This window comes from Pinus tabuliformis, chromosome 3_1 (assembly GCF_031772625.1).
Source record: "Pinus tabuliformis cultivar Carrire ecotype Pingquan chromosome 3_1, CPIR1, whole genome shotgun sequence".
NCBI classification, from domain to species: Eukaryota; Viridiplantae; Streptophyta; class Pinopsida; order Pinales; family Pinaceae; genus Pinus; species Pinus tabuliformis.
This window is the reverse complement of record NC_142301.1, coordinates 852,571,394-852,582,941: the sequence shown is the minus strand read 5'-3', so window position 1 is coordinate 852,582,941 and position 11,548 is coordinate 852,571,394. Positions and strand designations below refer to the sequence as shown.

At 35.1% G+C, this 11,548-nt stretch overlaps 1 pseudogene; it reads left to right on the top strand.

Moving 5' to 3' along the window:
* Positions 1-590: 590 nt before the first annotated feature.
* LOC149190218 (chalcone synthase 7-like) overlaps positions 591-11,548 on the top strand; it is a 119,021-nt pseudogene continuing 108,063 nt past the window's right edge.

Here is an 11,548-nt window from a genome sequence, read left to right as displayed (position 1 = left end):
TTGTCGAGACGTGGTGCCCCCATTTCTCTTTCAGGTTCTGCCCGTGGGGGTGAATCAGTAAGGAACTACATTCGACAATTCTGTTAGCCAGATACACAACCTAGCAAAGATAGAAATATAGACATCAGGGATGTTCATGATATTCCCTTGCAAACAATCCTCTTTACTATAACAAGGTTGGCGGGTAGCGTGACACTTCATGTCACGAATAGATCATACATGTAGTATGCGCTCGAGTGTCTTGAGCCAATTATGTTCAACGGGTGTGAGGCAGTACTCTCTTTAATGAAAGAGAAGCTGACTAAAGTAAAAAATTGTAAGACGGAAAATTTCAGTTATGGATTGATCTTGATCGTTTTAACTTTGGAGAGAATTCCATTGATGCAACCTCAGCATGTGACACTGAGTTTAGTTGGTTCTAGAGATCCACGGATGCATAGATGGGTAGAGTTGATGGATAGACATGCTGGTCAGTATCAATCTCATTTTATACCGCATTTTTCAGTTGGCTCCGTCAATAACATATTGTCATAAGGGAGCATCCATATGTAAGGATGGATTTCCATGGAGATCCAGATTTGTGATTACCAATGGGTACTCAATGGGGTGTTATAGGTAAATTGTTTTGACCATGTATTTTTTTATTTTTTACATGTTTTTGTGTTTTTTGACGTTTCCAAGACTAAATTAAAAATGTTCTCATGTATACAGATGTTAGCACTGTTCGACCAATGGGTCATCAACAGGAGGTGGGTGAACCAGTGGGGAGAAATTTCAGAAGAGCAGTTCTCCAGGATTTAGATCAGATTGAGACACTGGTAGAGTTGCAACATCATATAGAGGGGTTAACCCTCGGTATACTGAATTTTCGAATCAAGGAGTTACTGATAGGACTATAGCATCATACTATTGGTGTACCTAGCCATTGGATGAGGGTATTGTGCATGATAGCTTAGGCAGTGACCTGCTATCATGAGCATCATTAGATCTACTTAGAATGATTTACTATATGTATTTGAGGCTTTGAGGTCAGATGACCAAAATGTCTTGGACACAAATTTTTGTGAAAACTTTGAACATCTATCTATTTTACTTTCAGCATTTTTGTATGGTTATGTGTAATCCTATTCAATTATTTATGTCAATTGAACATTTACTCTTTACATATGTCATAAATGTCTGTTTAATATGTAATTTGCTAAAGAATCAGTCAATGTGTTAAAGTTTCTAGAAATGTGTTGATATTGAATGTAATCAAAATGTCTTTCCAAGAGACAAACTCTAAGGAATATACGATGAATATTTGTATTTTAGACGGTATAAACATTCGTAAGTTGTAGTAAAACAAGTTGTGAGTCTAGCCTAATGATGATTCGGCTAATGCCAAGTGAAATGGCATCAAAGAGGAGTCCAATCAATGCATTGTACTCAGGGATATTGTTCGTAGAATGACTAATACAAATCCCTTGAAAACTAACCAACTTGCCACTTTGAGTGAATATGGCCTATGTTGTAGAGGATAGATTCTGCGTACGACGACTAGCACCATCGGCATAGCCAACAAATTGTTCCAAAGATTTCGACATCTGCAACAAATTCAAAGTAGATTAATAACCACATAAAAACTCTAAAAGTCACACTATGATAGACACATGCAATCAAAGAATATATACAGTGTTTTTACTATGAACAATCAAGCATAGTAATGTTTAAGATACAACCCGTTTCAAGGCTGCAACAATGGAATTCCATCATAACCAACCAACTTGTAAGCGCCTTTTTCCAAAACATGCTTGATAATGTAGGGGGCCATCCATAGTGGTTCAAATTTTCCTGTTCCTAATTTATCAACTTCCTAATCATAAAGCAAGACTAGGTCTCCTTCTGAGAATATGCGAGGCTTGACATTGCACTCATTATGCGCCTTAATTCATTATGCAAGGTCTCCGTCATCTCTCTCCATGACTTGCTTGCCTTATTTAAACAATTCTGACCCGTAGCGGTGCGTGCATCTTTCTCCATGCAACTCAACTCTCCTCTCCTCTCACGTGCATTACGTTCCCACATGAATTCTCTCCATCTTCCCTTCTTTTCTCCCAATCTTGGACCACGATCCCTTATTTGGCAAGGGAGTTGGGAGCCACGTGCTTCCTGGACCTCGTGCTATATAATAACTTCTTCATACTCACTCCAAAATCCATTCAAGGAAGCAAAGCACCTTCTGCATCTCACATAAAGCTCACCTCTTTGTTGCTTAATTATTACACATAAAGCACAGCGAGCACGCTGGCGGTTTGGGTTTGGATTTAGAGGAATTCAGGAAGGCTTAGAGGGCAGATGGCCTCACCACCATTCTCATTATCAACACTGCCAATCCCCCAATGCCATTGACCAGAGTAATTACCCCAATTACTACTTCCGCATCACCAACAGCTAGCATATGACACAACTCAAGCACAAATTCCAGCAAATGTATAAGAACTAAATCCCATCTAATCGCAATCTCAATTTCATTTTTATAGATCATATGCGATAACATTGATCACAAATAAATATGTTTATAATCTTCTGATAACATTGATCATAAATATGTTTATAATCTCGAGCCTACGTGCTTGTTTGTGTTTTCTAATTGACAAATCAGGAATAAAGAAGAGATATGTGTACTTGATGGAGGAGATTCTGAAGGCGAATCCCAATTTATGAGACTACATGGTGCCGACATTGGATGCACAACAACACATGGTTGTGGTGGAGGTGCCCAAGCTTGGAAAAGAAGCAGCTGCCAAGGCCATCAAGGAATGGGGTCAACCCAAATCCAAGATCAATCATGTCATTTTCTACACTACCAGTGGAGTCGATATTCCTGGAGCTGAATATCAGCTAACAAAGCTTCTCGGTCTTCACTCCAGCGTGAAGAGAGTCATGATGTACCAATAGGGCTACTTCGCTGGAGGCACGGTTCTATGTGTCACTAAAGATCTGGCAGAGAACAACTAGGGAGCTCGAGTTCTGGTTGTCTATAGCGAAATCACGGTTGTTACCTTCCATGGCCCCTCTGACACTCACCCGGACATCATGGTTGGGCAAGGTCTCTTTGGAGATTGTGCATCTGCACTCAGTGTGGGAGTCGATCCCATCTCGGAAGTGGAGAAGCCCTATTTCGAGTTGCTATGGACTACATAGACCATTCTTCCCGACAGCAACAAAGCCATCGACGACCACCTGAGAGAGGCGGGCCTTACCTTCCACCTTCTCAAAGACGTTCTGGGGCTCATCTCCAACAACATAGAAAAGATTCTGGTGGATGCCTTCCAGCACCTTAGAATCTCCGACTAGAACCAATTATTCTGGATCGCCCACCCAAGAGGCCCTACCATTCTAGATCAGGTGGAGGAAAAGCCGAATCTCTATCCCAAGAAACTAAGAGCAACGAGGCAACTACTAAGCGAATATGAAAACATGTCAAGCGCGTGCGTGCTCTTCGTCTTGGACGAGTTAAGGAAGTCATCTCTGAAAAATGTGTTCCACAATGGGAGAGGGATTAGATGTGGGAGTTTTGTTTGGATTCGGGCCTCTTGAGGCAAATGAATTACCTATCATTTAATTGTCAATCTAGGGGTCTCGTAAAACTTGCGAAGCATGTGTGCACTATATATGATAGAAATTAAATTTCAATTTAGATCAATCTAACTACAAAACCAAATAATGGGAAACCAAATTCGCCTATTCTAATTCAACACTCAATTCAAAAGAAATTATAGTACAATGCGCGGAATTGAAATCTTAATCTTTCAATCTTGCAGGAACTAAAAAGCACACCACTCTTTCAGAAATCAAAGGAAAAACAATCATTCTTAACCTCTCACATAGGAAAAGATATGAAAGCAAATAAAAACAAATGTTATTAACTTCTAGGTAGAAAGAAAATAAAAACAATCACTCTTAACCTCTCACACTGGAAAAGATATGAAAGCAAATAAAAGCAAATGCTCTCAACTTCTAGGTAGAAAGAAAATAAAGACAATCACTCTTAACCTCTCACATAGGAAAATATGTGAAAGAAATAAATCTTAATCTATGAAAAATAATAAATTTCAAACATTGTAGGTGGTCAATCCAAAAGCATGCAAGATGGCAAGTTGAGAGGCTCCAAATGCAAGCATAACCAAATAAAGGTGAACATCACTCATGAGCATGGTGCCAAATCCAAATTCTATATTCAAAACATGAGCATTTCCCCAACTTTACACATGCCTTTCAAAGGAGAAGGCTCTCCTATTTATACAAAAACATAAAGCTACCTCATTAATCGAGGTCCATTATTCTTTCCTTAGATCCCTAGAAAATATCATAGAGTTACAACTCAAATAGGTAATGATGAGACACATATCTTCTTTGACCTTATCCAAATCTTCTTCCTTATCTTGAAGATAATTCGTGTTTGAGTATTGGAGGCCACATAAGGGTGCCTTGGAAGCTTCCAAATGACCTACACATGTCATGAAACACAAGCCACTTTTAAGTATTAGCAAGTATATGTCATTTTCCTAAATTTTAGCCATTTAATTCACTTATAATTTTAGAAATCATTAAATTTTGGAAAACACAAAGATAACCCATATAATTATGAAAATGGAGGCTAATGAAAGGTTATAGGGTCATTGAGTTGTGACATGTGAGTGAAATGGTGGTGATAAAGGTGAAAGTGGATGATATTTTGAATACGCTTTGGAGACTTTACATTCCCCCCAACTGACGTTATTGCGTGTCCTCATGCAATCTACTACATTGCTTAATCATGATTTGCTTTTGAATGAGCTTGGCTTATATCATATGTCCTTAAACTTTTCATTTGATAGTGTTTGATAATTTTATTTCGTTTTGCAAAGTATTGATTGTCATACATTGGATTGCAACATGTTTGGTTGGTTCTTGTGTGTCAACCAAATCTTAATTAGTATTGGTTCTTGTGTTTCAATACCTTGTTTCTTTTTATTGCAGCAAGATTCATTGAACATGTTTAAGAATTCATAAATCAGCCATATAATATGCTCATCATTTAGGCATTTATTTGCAAATCACATAACTTTTGAACCATGATGCAATCATAATGATTAGGACATGTTAGGATGAAATGAATTGAAATGGAATGAAGTGATATGGATGTGATAATAAATGGATTTCCCTTCCGCCCAACTAAAGGTGTTTACAATTTTTTCAAATGAGAAAGGAAATATGGTGAAGTATTTTCCAAAAATTATAACTTCAATATTCAAGGAATTCTATGATTAAAAACTAGAAAATAGCATACCTTTACTTACCTAGGAAGTGGACAAACTGTGCATATGTAGAGAAGTTGTAGCTGCTGTTGGATCATGGAATAGAATGTAGAATTTCATTTTATTCTTGGTTGGATAAATAGTGGATGAGGTGGTGAAAGTGGATTCCTTATTGATGCTGCTAAATCTGTTGTATCTGCTGCAAAATGCTGAATGATATAGTCTTCACCTACTACAAAATCCGATGGTACAATTCTAGTCGTGCGAATGAATGTGTTGCTGTCAAGCATGAAGAGAAGTCACTGGATTATTGGCCATTGAGTAATGTTGTTAACCAATGTGAGGTAAACTCGTCATTAATGTCAATGAGTGCCAAGGTACCTAAGTACATCTGGAAAAGTGCGAGTAGATGAGATGATATCGATCCACTTGCAAGATCCAACGACCAAGGGACGTTGATGTATTCCCATGGTTGTCAGTGACAGAACTTGTCATTGATGCATACAAGCCTCAAGGTACTAATAAGGACTCTAGCCTTGAACCTAGATAATGTGCTGATGTCGATAGGCCAAGACTTGTTAGAAGGGAGGCCTTAATGAATCCTCCATTATCTAACGCGAGTATGAAATGATGATTTTGGAAGGACTATGAATGAAAAATTTGGTAGTGGATCAAGGTTTATTTAATAGAAAGGAAAATTACAAGAGGGTAAACAAGCGAACGGAAAGAAAAATGAAAAATCAGCATGTAAGCGGGCCGAATGTCTCTATTAATGGGTTAATGAATGGAAATTATGGAAAATGTGAATGGAAAATGTAAATGGAAAATGTGAAGGAAACATGCAACTCTTTGCAAGGAAAATGGTGATGATGATGCTTAGCAAAAATGCTTGGATAGCTTGTGATTTTGGAGAGGAAAAATGATGGCGTTTATGGATGATAGAAATGGATTCAATTGGTTTATGTTTCTTGAAATTGGTTGTAGAAAACCGACCATGCATAAATTGGCTTCCTTCAATTCTATGATTTCCTTGGAATATGAAAACAAACATGGAACTAGCATTGCAACAAATGTGACTGTGTTCAAAGAGAAGTGATCAATTTCTCTAGGTACATAATTTTTTTTTTCATAATTGACAGGTTCATGACGTGTTTTTATTTCAAATAGTTAGTCCATTTTCACAATTGTGATAATAAATCCAATTTCTAAAAGAAAACAATTTCCTCAATTTTTGTTTGAATCATAGCATTTCATAAAGATAAAGAAATATTATCTATGAATGCTTAATGATTCTTGCAAAAGAATCCTTAATAAAAAGATTCATTAATTAATCTTGCAGATAAAGTGCCTTCATAGTTCTTCTTCTTTCCTGCATCATGCTTGAAAACATAACCATTAGACAAAACCAATAAATTTTGATCATGCTTTTTTTACTAGAATGCATTGTTGACAAGTAGATCATTGAGTTAAATACATAGTTGCAAAAATTTTTTCCGCTGTAGAATTGTGGTTCAGTTGTAGAATTGTGCAGTTTTTGTAGCTAAAATCTTGAATAGACAGTTAAGTACACACAGCTACCCATTTTTCTTATGAACAAATAACCAGTCCAATCTTCAAATTGATCAATACTTCTTCCAAAAAAATTAGCAAAAATATTTTTTTTCTTTATTATATATATATATATATATATATATTATTTCTTGCTTCAACAAGTGTGTTTGAGTGGACCATAACAACAATATTTTTCTCTATTTGCTCCATATTTCGCATAAAAAATTTTCGACAATTTTTCTCATGGAATTTTTCTTGAAGAAAAATAAAATATAGAATCTAAAAAAAATTAAAGAAATATTCACAAAATGAAATATATACAAAAAAACATATGTACAATCAATATACAAAAATACTTTTTCATAAAACATAACATATATAAATATATAAAACACATATATAAACATTACAAAAACATTCTTAAAAAAAGCCTTATAATAAAACCTAGCAAAACACTCTAAAAAAAAAAAAAAAAAAAAACCCATAACAAAAAAAAATTGCTATGTAAAAACGTTTTTTATGTACTTGGCACGGTAGGGATTCGATCCTCTTATTTCTACGTAGATTTATTCACCAGGGTTTCTTTATTCCCTGCTATTCCTTCTCCTCCTCCTCCTGGTGATAATGCTAGAGTTGTGAATCTGAAGGAAATAAAACAGAATTGTGTACAGCAATCGCGTTCAGAAAATCAGCCAAAAATGAAATTTGCAGTCCAAGCATACTGATGACCATTGTAGACAAGGTAGACAATGCTACAGCCTGATGTAATATAACTTTGAAGTCCCCAATCAGTTCTCGCAGCCTTGTTGAGAAGGTTAAAATTAGCACACGTTGGGACTCCATTAAGGTTGTTGTAAGAACACATGATACCACTCGCACGCCCTTCCTGCACACAGATCTTGAATGGCGGTTGATATGTATCCAAGAAGTCTTGTTGGCTAATCACAACGTCAAAAAAATATGCGAGTATGGCCCTTCCAGTTATCCATGTCGTAAGTTGTGTAATGCTTGTAGCATGCAAAAGCTCTCAAACGAGTAGAAGAGCTTGCCTCAGAGGAGGAATTGAGGAGATCGCGCTACAACCAATCCATAGATTTAGGTTAAGAAAATCACAAATTTGATTTTTTAAACCACTGTAGCATCCAAAACCAGATCTAATCCTTGCATGGCCGCAACTGTCTCTGTGCATTAATCAAAAACCATTTTTTCTCATGCAATTTGCCAAATAAGGCTCCAGAGAACCCTGATTATCTCCCAATCGGTTATGAATTTGCTAAAATAGTCCCTAGGTTTTATAACTGACCCCATTATTAGAAAAACCCATGTTTTATTTTTTTGAAATTCATTTTCATTTGGCCAGAAATCATGTTTTAAAACTGACATTTTTAAGCTGCTACGCATTTCTGGAAAATGCTCAGGTAACTGTTGGGTCTTGAAATTAAATAATGTCTGTTGCTTCTCCTGCCAATCTCAAGCTGCTCTGAAGCATAAAGCTCAGTTGCCTCTAATGGGAAGTAGTACATTGAGGAGTTGGAATATGTTAGGTTGAAACTGTCCAAAGTTCAAGCTTCAACAGATGTGAGTGATGCATGACTTTCATAGCTTTTGGTAGAGCTAGATGAGCGACAGGTTACAATGTTAGGAAAATAGGTTTCTGAGTTGAATGAAGATCTTAAAACAAGGGAGAATTATTAGTGTAACATGGAGGCTATTATCTTACATGAATGGCCTATTTCGGTGAAGGTACCATTCCTGGCAATGAATTTGATTGTCACGATTGACTCAAGTAATAGCCCGCTCAAGTATTATTGACCACAATATCTTGTAAATGATTTGGCATAGCAGAGTGGTCCTTCAAGAATTCGAGGCCAAAGATTGAAAGAAATTGTATTGGAGATATTAATGAATCTTTAGGAAGTGAATGGCACAGCGGTAGCAACCAGAGAGATGAAAAAGGAGATTTGCTTTGCTTGCCAACACTAAACATGTTGTGAATGGAGCGCGCCTACATTATTTTGATGATTAATTGCATTCAGTTGTGACATGTCCATCAGATCCCTTCATTATTCAAAACTAAGAAGAAACCTTTATTTGATATTTGCATTATTAACTTTCCAATTCTTGATTATGGTATAGTGGATATTCTTTGCAGGCATGTCTCTCATTCATCGCTTCTTTGACAAGATATCTAGTGTTTTTTATTCTAAAGCCATGGGAAAAATAGATTCTTAAAGAGAGGATTTCACTTTGGTAAAGATCTAGGATCGTGATGGATGCGCTAGAATTAAATCAGGTTCGGCTGCAGAAACGAGTCGTTTCTGAAGCTCTTCAAAATGGAATAGATATGCGGCAATTTAAAGTAAGATCTATTTTTTTTTTTTTTAAATGATGACTTTTGGATTTTGAATTTTAAGCTAATGTAATTTTTTTCTCTTTTTTTTACAGGTCACGTGAGAGCCTAAATTGTCAATTCTTTTGGGAATGAAAAACAAAGAAGAGAATTGATTTCAAAATTTTCATTTTCCTTATTCAAAAACATGATTTTTATTTTTTATTTTTTTTAATGAACATCTAACATGATTTTTTTTATTATTATTTTTTAAATTATTTAAAATCAAAACATGAATTTTTTTATTGAAAATATTTGTGATGTTAATGAAAACAAATGCAAGAAAATGAATAAAATTCTAAAAGATTTTAAAGTCTAACAACTTAAAAAAATGCAATCAAGAACTTAAAAACAAAATGCAATCAAACTTGATTTTATTTCCCTATTTTATCCTACTTGAAAGAAATTTTATTTATTCATTTATTTATTTATTTATTTATTTATTTTTTTAAGTATATGAATGTTTCCAATGAAGCCATTTACGTATTAAACTTTCTAAAATGTTCATATCCAAATTTGCAAAATGTACCTGATTGTGTATGAGGACATGAGAAGTCATTTTAACCTTTAGATGTGCCGCAAAGATCTCTTGAAGAACAGATGAATGTCGTGGCACAATCACGTTTCGATACCATTCCTCAATGTAGTCTTTGTGCTCCAAAGAATGTTTGATCTACATTCTAGATCCTTTGTCCATAAATAGTTAATATCGATTTTTTTCATATTTTTATAAAAATGATATGCAGCTAAATGATTTATGAATATACATGCTTTAATCATGCATCTAGGAAAAAATTGAAAAAATATGAACTCTAGACTGAAAGTTAGTTCCTATGCACACTTCCCCAGCAATGGCACCAAAATGTTGAGGCAAATTAATTACCTATCATTTAATTGTCAACCCGGGGATTTTGTAAAACTTGCGAAGCATGTGTGCACTATATATGCTAGAAATTAAATTTCAATTTAGATCAATCTAACTATGAAACCAAATAATGAAAAACCAAATTCGCCTATTCTAATTTAGCACTCAATTGAAAATAAATTATAGTACATTATAGTACAACACACAGAATTGAAATCTCAATCTTTCAATCTTGCAGGAACTGAAAAACACACCGCTCTTTTAGAAATGAAAGCAAAAACAATCATTCTTAACCTCTTAGACAGGAAACAATATGAAAGAAAATAAAAATAAATGCTCTTAACTTCTAGGTAGAAAGCAAATAAAAACAATCACTCTTAACGTCTCACATAGGAAAATATATGAAAGCAAATAAAAACAAATGCTCTTAACTTCTAGGTAGAAAGAAAATAAATACAATCACTCTTAACCTCTCACACAGGAAAATATGTGAAAGAAATAAATCTTAATCTATGAAAGTAATAAATCTTAATCTATGAAAGTAATAAATCTTAATCTATGAAAAACAATAAATCTCACACATTGTAGGTGGCCAATCCAAAAGCATGAGAGATGGCAAGTTGAGAGGCTCCAAATGCAAGCATAATCAAATCAAGGTGAATATCACTCATGAGCATGGTTCCAAATACAACTTCTATATTCAAAACATGAGCATTTCCCCAACTTTACACATGCCTTTCAAAGGAGAAGGCTCTCCTATTTATACAAAAACATAAGAAGCTACCTCATTATTGGAGGTCCATTATTCTCTCCTTAGATCCCTAGAAAATCTCATAGAGTTACAACTCAAATAGGTAATGATGAGACACATATCCTCTTTGACCTTATCCAAATCTTGAAGATAATTCGAATTTTAGTATTGGAGGCCACATAAGGGTGCCTTGGAAGCTTCCAAATGACCTACACATGTAATGAAACTCAAGCCACTTTTAAGTATTAGCAAGTATATGTCATTTTTATAAATTTTAACCAGTTAATTCACTTATAATATTATAAATCATCAACTTTTGGAAAACACAAAGATAACCCATATAATTATGAAAATGGAGGCTGATGAAAGGTTATATGGTCATGGAGTTGTGACATGTGAGCGAAATGGTGGTGATAAACGTGAAAGTGGATGATATTTTGAATACATTTTGGAGACTCTACAGGGTCGGGCCTCACCATCGAAATAGTCGTCCTTAAGAGCATTTCTGTCACGCCCCTACCTTGGCAGTAGTCTTTCAACCGCTCGTAGGAGGTGCGACACCACCATCGATTTCTTTTCACTAATACTTTCAAGTGTGGACTATGCCTAACATTCCATACTTAGTTTATTTTTCACTTTCTAAGTATTAACATTAATAACATAGCAGAAACATTCAATTAATCTTCTTTCATCATCATTATCATTTTACA